A 12,425-nucleotide genomic window follows, 5' to 3' on the forward strand; every position below is an offset into this window, starting at 1 on the left:
AGGGTGTGGAGGGAGGCCCCCTCCAGCAGGTGTAAGCAGTGGTATGCTTCTGAGAGGATCAAGGGCTTCTTCACTCTGCCTATGCCTCGCTGCTAGATCAAAAAAAGCTGCACGCAGCCAGAACAGAGTAGAAGATGTAAAGCAAAAGCATGTGGAAGACTGGTTTGGAGTTAGTGTTCTGCTCTAAAAAGAGGCAAGCTTGGTAACAGAGAAGACAGGAGACGAAAATGCTAATAACCTTTAAAAAACAAATTGTAGGAGTACTGCAAAGTTAGGGTTGCATGTCCCATTTTCAGTTAAAGCAGCAAACAAATGTTTGTTATGAACATGTAGATGTTACGGGGATTTCAAGACAGCTAGCTAGCTATTCTTGACAACACAAATACTTTGAAGGAGAAAGTTGTAGCCAATTCAAAACACTAATGATAGACCTGGGAAATAACATGTGCAAAAGCAAGAAAGAGAGTTTGAAAGCTGAAGTCATGTGTCCTATGCACTTGTTCTTAAAAACATTGCTTTTGAGCATTATCAGAGAGAAGCCAAATGTCAATCAAAAAACCACCATGGATCATACCAGTAAATAAAAGTGCCACATTAAATCATCTGCCTCGGGTGGGGAGCACACAGGTTGAGGTGGGGGGTCACACAGCCAGAAAAGAGGAAGAAGGAGGTGGGAGGTCAGGTGCCCCCTTCCATCTCTCTGTGATCTTGATAAAATTGATGAATCTGTTTAGCCACCCTAAGAGGAGGAGGTAGTATAATCAAAATGTTTCAGCCCATGTCTCGATGGGGGGAAGCAGAGGAGATGGGGGCACTTCCTTACATGGTACGTGCTGATACTGCACAGCAAGTGTGCACTGACAGCTTGGCACACACTAGGTTTTTGAGTTTGGACTATTAGGAGTTTTCGGAAAGTGATAGCATTTACAAACCTTAATGCTTAACGTAGATGTAGCAAATGAAAATGCCCTAATGCCTAGAAATGTGTAATTGAGAGTTTCTATAGTTGAAGCAGTTTGGTGTCAGCTGATAATGCTGCTTACAGGGCTGGGGCAGTGCATGCCGCAAAGGATTAGTATGGAACCGTGAAGCTAACACCAAGCCTGACAAAACAAACAGGGAAAAGCAGTCTGTTATTTCAGGGTTAGCATTGTATGGCTTTAGGTTTTCTAGCTGCTTTCTAGATTTGGAAGAGTTTCATGGCAAGGCAGTTACTCAGTTTTGTGAGGCATTGGGCATGGTAGATCCATAGACAGATGTAAGCTCTTACTAGCCCGGTAAAGAAGCAGGTAAATACCCATTAAGCAGGAAATGAGGCTGACACGTAAGTAGAACTGGAATAATGTGAACAGATGAAAAAAATGGATTTTGTTGGAAAAAATGAAGCGGAAAATCAATGTGTGTAATATTTATGAGCCAACTGAGGAGAATATTGCATCTAATAGCTACTAATTATTGTAGTCAAAGTGGAAGCTGACATAAGTTACAGCAATTATTGTTTTATTTAATGATTGAATGAACTACCAAGCAGTCTAAAAGTGTCATCTTTAATTAAATAAATCTGTATATGATGAGCAATGCCTGATGAATAGTGTTTGGAAGTATTTTTACTGATTCATTGCAATCATGCAATAGAAGAAATTAGATTTGGTTTTGGATCAAAGGGCTTCCTGAAAGACTTTCATTAATAAATAATCATGATAGTGCACCTGTTTTCATAAAGGAAAGTCTAATTCAGGACTTAGGGGTAAGAGCTGGGAGAACTTACAGAATGTCACTGAAAAGCAGTAGAGATTAATAGAGAAAGGGAAAAATAAGTAAGGGTAGTTTCACAATTAGTATAGTCCCAGTAATAGCATAAGGCCTCTGAAGCACATTGTGTAAAGGTTTTATTTACAGCAAAGATTCAAAACCTAGTAATCAGGGAAATAAATCTGACTTCATAATAAAGGGACTAATGAATGATAAGGCTTACTTCAAAAGATAAGGAATGTGAAAACACATTAGAAGCTGCTGAAAAGAGAAGTACACCTATCTCTGCCAGAGCTCTGTGAAGAGAGCAGGTTAGTGCATAGCTAGCGAAATGGATCGCTAAAGATGCAGAACAGGCAGACCTTGAAGAAAAAGCAGGGTTAAAAACAACTCAGGGGGAGGACAGGCACGCAGAAAAAGAAAGTGCACTGAGCATCTCTGAGAGTGGTGGCAGATCCATTAACACAGGAGGCCTGGTGTACCTACCGGAAGATCTGAAACTGGCTACACAAAATTAGGATGAAAAGCAGTGTCTTGTTAACAAGGCAAAAATAAGAGAAAACTGCTGCTATTAATGGTGGAGAAGAAGTAGTCCGGTTGCTGAATTTCTAAAATAAAAAATATATAAATAATAATAATAAAAAAAAATGTGAACCTTCTATCCAAAGCCCTACTCATATATGCCTCGTAAATGTAAAAAATATCTTTAAAAATGTCTGAACATTTGTATAATCAGACTTGAAGTGACAGGTTGATGGCAGAGGCATGAGCCTGGTTCTAGCACGTGCAGGGCAGACCAATCCCAGTGTGGAGTTCTAATGGGAGTATTACATTGTGGATAGGACTGAAAAAATAAATAAATAAAATAAAGGAAACACGCTGTCTTTATGTTTATTGTGGATTTGACCATATTCCAAAGCACTCCCTCTCTTCTGAAATACCATCTGCTCTTAAAAGCATGCTTAATCAGTGATAACATAGGAAACAAGATGTTTGTAAAATGCAAGAAAGAAAATAGTAATTTCACACTTGGACCAATTAAAAAGAATATTTCACGTTTAGTATAAATAGATTTATTCAGGGACAGGCTTTAAAACCAGTCTGGATAATTGTGTATATAAAAGTGCGAGGTGTGTTACTGTACAGAAGTAGTCCAGTAGAAATACTGAAATCATGAAAATAATTGGCAAGAAATACGAGAATCTTGTAACAACTACAACTGTTAGTAGTCAAGGACCCATCAAAATGGTCTGTAAGCAAATAGTTCAGCATTTACATATGCCTGCTTTCTGTCTTCTGAGCTGTCCCCATTCTGAGACAATGCCAACTTTTCAGTAAAGGAGTTTAACACAATGTGTGAGTTAAATATTTCGTATATCATGCTTTTGTTGAGTTTACTTCTGTGAAAAGAACGGAGTAATGATACAATGTTGTACAATTAATAGCTTAAATATGGTTAATTGTGTAATAGGGTGCATTACTATGTATTACAGGTGTTTTATTGTAATATCAATAAATAACATATTTTCCTTTAAAAAAAAAATAATGCTTTATATGTCTCCTTCACTGGACTGATTTTAAAGTACAGATTTTGGAGAGTTTGTGGTTCAGCATCTTTAACCTCCTGAAATATTCTTAAAAATAGTGGGTTTGGGCTTGCTGACCTACTTACTAGTTTTAGTATAATAAATGATCTCATATCAGTAAGGATAATGAAATCCCATGTATTTGCCTCAGAATTTCAGCATTTTCAGGAAAAAAAAAAATCAGAACTTTATTTATACCTATCCTGATTTAGCAGTACAGCTATTTTAAGGCTACTAACTGGAAAAGTTTCCTCCTCAAACTCAGACACAATTCACTTGTTCCTTCTGTATCTAATTCTGGAGGTAAAATGTAACCAGGATTTCCCAAGGAAATTCATGATATATGTCCTTTAGTTTTAAAATTTCATTCAGATTTCTTCTTTTTTGTAACATTTTTTCTCTTTTGACCAGTGGAATTACTTTATTTATTTGGACTCGGTGATCTTTGCAGGCCCCTTCTAACTGCACTGCTCTAGCTCCAGTTTAACTGTGGCTATCTAAAGGAAGAAATAAGCATTGTTGTGTTGTCACTAACTTTTCCCTAAATTGAGTTCAGAATAGGATTTAGCTTTTGGTACTACAGGGAAAAAGCCACACATCTATCTTGTCTATATTTTTACTTCATCAACCAAGCTTCTGCCACCAGGAGAGGGGTGCGAGTCATTCAGGAAGGCTCAGGAGGCCGGACGATCCACCTGTGCCTTTCCCCAAGCAACAATGAGGGATCCTGATCACATTTTCCATCATCAAACTTCTCTGGGTAGCTCCTGTCAAAGACATCACCGAAGCGCGTCGCAGCCTGTGTGTGTCTGGCAGACTCGTGGTGTTGTTGGCAGCCTTCTGCACCCTCTCCCTCGTGACAGACCCTGGGGACTTGCTGGCCTAAGAGCCAAAACGTCTCATTTTCAGGTCTGTCCTGCTATGGACACCACACCCGATCTGAATAAGAGCGAGAACTCTGCTCTATGTGACTGGAGGTTCCTGATCTAAAAATATTTTAGTGATGTTTTGGATGGCTCGTGACAGGAACGTAGATGTCCTAAAAAAATGCTAATTTCCATGAGGACCTCTGTACCTATAGGTATCAGACAACCCAAGATCACTTTTAGTGCTGAAAGTTCTTCTGTTTCTCTACAGCATTCCCTATAATTTTGACTGGTTTCTTTTTAAGGCCAAACTGTATAATACTCCAGAGTTCTGTGATAGTCTCAATATCCACAGAGAAGCTGAAGGGCATTTCAGCTTAGATGGCAGAAAGATTGATCCAGCTTACCCCTAGGTAAGAACTTCACACAAAAATACCTGACGTTGTTCTTTAATGTACACCTGTAAAAGCAAAATGAATTAATTAATTTGGGTCAATACTAAAGAACCTAAATTGCAATGGGCCATTTTCAACCTTGTATTTGAGAAGAATAAAAGTGTGTATATATTTCTAGAGGCCTTTTATTTTGAGAACTGTGCTTGCTTTGAAGTAGGATATTTCCATTCTCGATGTAAAAAGTATGAGAGTAAGATCACACCATAATAAAAGCTGGCATTTCACATAGTTTCCAGAAAATACGGAGTATCTGCCTCAGAGACAGAAGCTATGATCACCTTCTATTTTTAGTTTACAATTCAAGAAATTAAGTTGAGGAACACTTTTTTTTTAACTAATTGTTAAAAACAAGGTAATCAGCATAGTAGCACTGTAAAATGAATGTGAAATGTATAGTTCTACATGTGGAAAGCAGCACAAGGGAGACCACCAGTTCTGACAATCAGTCATTCACATTTCCCACTGTTTTCCTCTATTGTAGCAAAATGTGAGAAGCTGCTCTCAAGGCCACACATACAATGGTCTTTATTGGTCTTTACTGAGGCATGATCAGCATCTATGCTGAAAGTGCCAGCTTCAAAGCAGTGTTACTTGATGACATCTGGCAGCCTGGCTTTGCTACAGATAGATTTATGAGCTGTGAAAGATGGTCAAATTAACATCTTCTGCATTCTTGATAGGATTAGGGTTTCTGGGACATGCAGCCATTTGCATATTGCCCTGACTTACCACACTGGTATTGTGTTCACAGCCCATTTTAATAGATTTTTGTAGGGGGCTTTCTCCCTTTACACCTTACCATTTTTCACTCACTGTTGGCAGTGACACAGATGTGTTGGTTTAATAGACCTAGCAGGAATCATACATCTCAGTCTGACCTCTTCCTGTCAAAATCTTAATGTAAATCAGGGGCAGCAACAATTGCAGTAAACTCTTACCTTCACCTGAGGAAGGCTGTGCTTCACCTGGGATGAGCTTGCACACACATACTTGAATGACTAATGCACTTTTAGCAGCCATCAGAGGTGGGTAGAAGTGATGGTGGATGTAAAAAGGAGGCTTTGCAGCTTAGACGCACCCTATAGGCCCATCAAATATATGGCCAAGAAATGTTTTCAACTCAGCTTCTGATCAAGATACTGGCAAAGAAGCTACAAACTCATGTCAGTGAGGCCATGATTTCTGTCATCACAGGAAAAAAAAATAATAAAAAATAATAAAATAAAATAAAATAAAATAAAATAAAATAAAATAAAATAAAATAAAATAAAATAAAATAAAATAAAATAAAATAAAATAAAATAAAATGCTTCAATAGTCTAACTAGTTGAACATCTTGTCTGAGTGATCAATCTAGGTCAGAGAGAATCCTCTGGGACACATTAAAATTGACTCAAAAATAAATATTTTGTACTTCCTTCCTTCACACATTTTCTTCTTGGCTTGCAAAATTTTTTATGGATTAAGGACTGTCTCTACGCAAATGTATATAATTAATCCTAGGCGAGTCCTTCAGGTGCTGCTATACTACAAATGATAAGCAATAATCACAAGTCTTTCACCATGTAGACCCCAAGCACAACTTAGCTGCAGTAAGCCTCTGCAGTTTCAGGCCTACTGCTACTATCTTTTTATTTTCCAGGCACTGTGTCAGTTCACCCCTGAAAGACACAATCCAAATCCCATTTCTCTGGCAACTGTGGCATCACCATTTCTGTGCTGCTGCTGGGGACAGTGTGGCATCCTCTTCATCCACTAGAGAATGTGCATGTGGAATTTGAAAGATATGGTGGGTCACCTTAACTCTGCTGTATAATTTGCTGTACATGATGCTCCGGGATACACTGCCATTATCTAGTTTCAAATTGCTCTTTCTTAAGACCAGATTTAGGGAAAGATGAATGAACGGATCTTTGTGGACTCCTAATTGCATTCAGTTGCAAGAAATGAACAACTTATGCTGTAGACTCATAGCCATTTTCAGTGAGGCTTCACCAGGCCTGTTGCTGAAAGCCACATTTGCCTGGCTTTGGACACTCACTTCATTCCTGTGCGATCACCTCCCTGCTGCTAGGACCGCTGGGGAAACAGAGCCAGCTGAAAATGCCCTGCCCTGGCATGCTTTAACCTGGATTGCATCCCTGATCTTGTCCGTAATGAGGCTGCATAAACACTTGGACTGGCATAAAAAAATGGGGAATAGAAACAATGACAGGAGAAGGACAAGGCTGCCTCTTTCAGCCACAAGGGCAGCTTCTGCATGGCGTAAGCAATGTTCCCCGGCCTTGGTTTGCTGGTGTGAGATGACCGGGTTAACTGCACGGGTACATGGTGAAGGGGATTTCTAAGGTGCATAGAAAAGATATGTTATCCAACAAATCACTACTTAAAATTTGCAAATAGTACTTTTATGTACTTCTTACCTGGAATATATAATAATAGAAATAAATCATCTATTCATCTTCAGGAAATAGTGACTTTTACAAGCAACATCTTCTGATCTCCCTGCTCCATTTTTTACACTCACTTCCATTCTGATATAAAGTTAGATGATGTCTTCTCTCTAGAGCCAATTACTTTTGCTGGGAGTGATGCAAGACAAAAGTATTTTCATTAACCTTAGTTAGCTCTGAATTTCTAACAGGAAGTCTGCTCTGCTCTAGCATCTTGGTTTAAGTAACTTGAAGGGCTTTGGCATCTCTGCAACTCCCACCATGCTATTCAGTTGTGGGCAGAGCAACTAGAGAAAGGCAGAAATGTACACGGCCATCAGTCTCATTGCCTTGGGCAGCAAGGCGCATGAAGAAGGCCACAAAATGTCTGCACAAGAATGGCAGGTGAAGACACAAAAACGGCAGAGCAACCTGGATGATATTCTAGTGGTTGTGTACTCCTAGTTTTATGACATTATTTTGTTACTAATCTACATTCACTGCACAGGCATGTTAAAAGGAGGAGTGGTAGCGTGGCTTGGCTGAGGGGCTCGTATCTTGCTGGAAGCAGGCCAGGAAAGCTGCCAGCACCAGGTGATTTAGGCTATCCCTGCCAGCCCAGTGCTGACAGACAGGGTCGGCCCAAGGCCTCTTGGTGACCCAGTGATGTGTTGTCCCCTCAGGTACATCCTGCTGGCCCTGGCCCTGGAGCTGCCTCGTCTCCCAGGAAAGAAAATGGGAACCTTTATCTTCCTTAGATCTACAATAACTGCTTAAACCAAAGTATTTTTTGTTTTGTTTTGTTTTCTGCTACTGTTCTGCTACATGACTATGGCGCTGTCAAGCTCTTGTCTGAGTTCATTGCAACAAACTGTCGATGTTACCTCAGCTATTTACCATGGACCATAAACAATTTCCAAAGCTCCCAGAAGCTATTAAAATGCCGTTGATATGTACATCTCTGGGCCGCGGGAGCACGCTCATTGGCCCCTCACTGGGTGGGATGACATCAGGCCTCACTCTCAATAGGGCCTTCAGTTTGCCTAAATGTCTGCTGAGGGCTGTGAGAGAATAGAGCTGAGGGGAGAAAGCGTCCGCACTACATGGTCTCAGATCCAATGAAAACACAGACAGCTTCAACTGGGGATAAAAGAACTTTAAAAAAAAGGAGAGAGAGACTGTAGTCTTGGAGCTGCTATTAACAGGAGATGAATCGCAAGAGACCATTTCATGCCGGGGTACTTTACAGAGCAGAATCCCTAAGAGCCATTAGCTCTCAGTGAGAGTCGTGTCGAAGCCCTTTGCTGTCAGGACAGAAGCATGCATATAAATTTTATACCATTTGTCTTTGAGCAGAGACAAAAGATCAGCTCAAAATCCTCAACATCTTGTCTCTACTAACATGAAATAATACGCTCTTGTGTGGCTGTCTTGTTACCTTTTTCCCATCAAGAGAATACTAGTGATAAAATTATTCATGCTTTTGGAAGGTTTTGTTCTTATTTTTTTATTTTTAATTTTAAAGGAGAAAATACAAGAAGTTGAGGCTGTATTAATTTCTGTTTCTGTTCTTATTCCTGTGACAATCATGCAGCTGCTAAGGGTGGTGACTTCAGGAAGCATACAGTACTTTTTCAGTTGAAAAGAAGCACAGCTTTAAAAAAGTCAGCCACTAAATTTTCTTCCCCTGCTTTTCATTAAATTAATTCAGAGGATGATGTGGATGATGTCTCATTTATTTTCTATTTCCACATGCAATCTTAAAAAAAAAAAAAAAAAAAAAAAAGTATTTTTTTGCTCTTTCTCAACCAACAATTCTAACCCTATAGACATTTTGGGACCTATGACCTTAACTTGCTCATGCAAAAAAGTCTGCTCAATCCAGTAGGTCCACTCAGACTAAATTGTGTCTCTAGATACAATTTGCAGAAAAGATCCTATACAACTTTTTTGGTGTTTTTTAAATTCATTGTGTGTGCTGAAGTAGATCAATTTTACAATCTAGGGCTTGGATCTCTTTAATTGAAAAAAATCCGTTCTTTGTATTTTCTTTGTTAAAGAGATACTGTATTCCCCTTTGATAAATAGTTACTTTATCTTCAGTACTTTGTGAACGTGTAAGGAGAAATGATGAAATTCTATGTTCACAATGATTCTCATCAAACATTTTCTCATTTTATGACAGTTTAAATAGAAAATAATGTTATGTTAGAGTCTGAATTAATACTAAGAAGATTTACTTTACAAGGAATATTTTCTCTGAGAGACGAACATAACTCTTCTCTGGCTGATACAATAGCTCTGCAGTGGTGCAAAATGGAAATAAAGTTAGAGCTATTGACTGCGATTCACTTATAACAAAACACTTTTGCATGACACAAAGCAAAACTGAGCAGGCTAGCTCTATATTCAGTATTCAATAATTTTACATGCTTATTTTTATATGTTTTCCTAGAGCAAATTATAAGACAGCCACTCGTGTGGCGATGGTCCTGTGCACCTCTGGTACCAACACAGCAAGCAGCACAGCTCTCTATCCAGCACGCCACACACACTGGCAGTGAGGAGTCATGAAACACATGCACCCATCCAGAATGCAAGGGCCAGCAGCAAGGACAGAGCTCTGAAACACATACATATATCATATCTCATATTCTTGCTGTCGAAGAAAGATCTGTGCTTTTCCCTGGTACTCTGAGACCACATGGGCTGTACTTCGGCACTTGTCCCCGCGGCTGGGCTGTGCAGGAGCCGGGGGGAGGCGCGGGGGGCTCTCCCGTGGGAAGGCTGGAGCTGACGGGTGAAATCACACCACGGCAGTCAGGCTGTGCTGCTATTCACAGCGGGAATGTGGGCTGAGTTGGGGCTGCCGCTTGCCGCCCCTCTCACGCCCTCGTCCCCCTTGGGGAAACATGCATCATTAACCTTCTGAATGCTTGAAAAACACTGGGCAAAATATTTGCCTTCACAGCGGCCAATGCAGACTGTACGCATTGCACAAAGCAAGGCACATACCAAGTGAGGTTAAGCCCTAAAACTCAGAATTGTTTCTAAAGCTGTCGATATCTTATACATGATTGTATTTATAAAGAGCTCTCCCACTTGAGGAAAGAGTGTGAGGGCTGGGTGAGTTAATCTAAGCTCTGAAATACTGTATGGCTAAAAGCCTCTTTCATGTAACTGTGTTTATGAACTGAGCTCAGAATTCTTAAAAATCCAAATTATTACAAAGGAGAGGGTCTGGTGTTTGGCAAAACCACAAAGCCTGCCATTCTCTTGACTGCCTTGTTTTACAGTTGGTTTCAAAAAAGGGCTCACAGCACAAGGGAGTGCCTAGAATATGCTGGAATCACTTAAAGAAAATTCCCAAAGATTTAAGATTCCCCTATCAAATTTGCTTGCACTTGAATGGTTGTTTTTTGTTGATGTTTTGTTTTGTTTTGTTTGGTACTCTGCCTTATTCTTCTTTGTTAATGATTACTTTTAAATTGCACCACAAATCTCCAAAAACACAGCCTCCTTCTGTAGGATCCCCCCAGAACAGGTTGGTCTTAACCCCAGGTAGAAACCTTCAATGCCAAGTCACCAGATGCATCACCATAGCCCAAAACACTGGCCTCATCTCCTTTTCCAAAACCCAGTTTCTCACAAATGACTGCAATAACTGAGACTTCTCCAGCCTAGCTGAGGCCTCAGTTTAACCAGGATCTGGATGAGGAAGGCAGACACGTCTCCACACAGAGCAATCATGGCCTCTAGTGCTGGAGGCCACAGGCAGTGCTGAGGGGGTGCCGAAGGCCGGGCTGGGCCTTGCTGTGCCTGCCTGCCATGCTGGTGGTGCCAGGCCCACCAGACTCGTGGACACGGCAGCATACAGCATTAAGCTACCTTGTGGCAATGACCTCTGTGGCCTTACTGAGTTTCCATGAGCATATTTTAAGTTAAAATGTTGTGGGTGACGAGCGGTGTGGAAGTGGCCTCCAACACCACTGACTGGTGAGGGCCACAGTATGAATTAATGTGGCTTTTTTTCAGGTATCCTCTTGACTGCAGACATCTCAGCTGCCACAGTAAATGCTGTGCTCCTGAGGCACTAGCTGCTAGGTACACTTTCGCATGGTCACACCTGTAAATAATGTCATCTTGCTCCTCGGGTACACCTCTCTGCTCCATCCTCCTCCTCTTTTCTGAAAATCAGGCATTTCCCACACCAAAGTGCCCAACACAGAAACATGGAAAGGGTAATTCCAGCTGTGGTAGCTGTGTACCAGGACAAAGGAGCAAGCTGACCAAAGTTTGGGGCCTACAACCCAGGGCCCTCACGGGAGCAGCCACTACAGCCCTGGCTGCTGTCTGGAGCCAGGCACCATGTCTCTAGGCTATGGCTTCTGGCAGCCCCCAGCTTTGTCTGAGCTTTCATGGCCACCAAAACTTCTGGGTGAAGAGCTCTGTGGCTCAGCCACTTAAAGGATTTTTTCCAAGCGACCTCCATAAACTGCTTCCCTCAGCACTGTGCTGGTGGTGGTGGCAGCCACCCTGTGCCACCACCATATCATCATCGTTTGCCTGCTGGTACTGAGGCACCACAACCTCATGGCCTGTCAGCACTCCTTGTCTGGCTCGGCGTCTTGGAAATGGGTTGGGAAGAAGTGGGCAGGAGCAGGAACAAAGCTCTGGACAGTTTCTACAGGTCCTAAGTATGTGTCAAATGAGAAGGGGACAGAGAAAAGTAACTTGCAGAGTCAGTGTTGGCAAGGCAGATGTGGACAAGCGGGCCCAAGTGCCAGACTGCAGTAACTGGTATGCTGGGGATGCACAGAGGCCAGTGCCTGTCAAGTCAAAACAGTAAGTATTTGAAATATGCATCTGACAACTCAATAACATTAAGGACAGTGTAGCATCTTAAATTTGCAATATGTACACTATATATTGCAGTGTATTGTCATGCATTGGCTTATTTTAGTTTTCCTTTATAAACCAAGGACAGATGGATGGATGGATGGTACTGCAAAACAAGAGCTAGCGTTGTCCAGATAGGGCAGAGCACATTTTCCACCTTTCCTTTTGTGAATATTGGATTGTTCTCCCACCTCAATCTAGGCTTAACTCACAGGTATCAAACTAACTTACAGAAAGCGAAATGTTTTAAAGCAATCGACAACCATGATGAGCCCTAAGGCATCTGTCGCTGTGAATATCACCACTATGCAGAACATTCACAGATTCCTGTTCTTAGTTCAGATCTATTCAATTATTGCAGAAAGATTTATTTCATTTCCTGATTTTGTGATGTCACTTTATAGGAGTGATTGTTGTAAACAGCAAGACAGCTTA

Source organism: Anas acuta, chromosome 7, assembly GCF_963932015.1.
Source record: "Anas acuta chromosome 7, bAnaAcu1.1, whole genome shotgun sequence".
Taxonomy (NCBI): domain Eukaryota; kingdom Metazoa; phylum Chordata; class Aves; order Anseriformes; family Anatidae; genus Anas; species Anas acuta.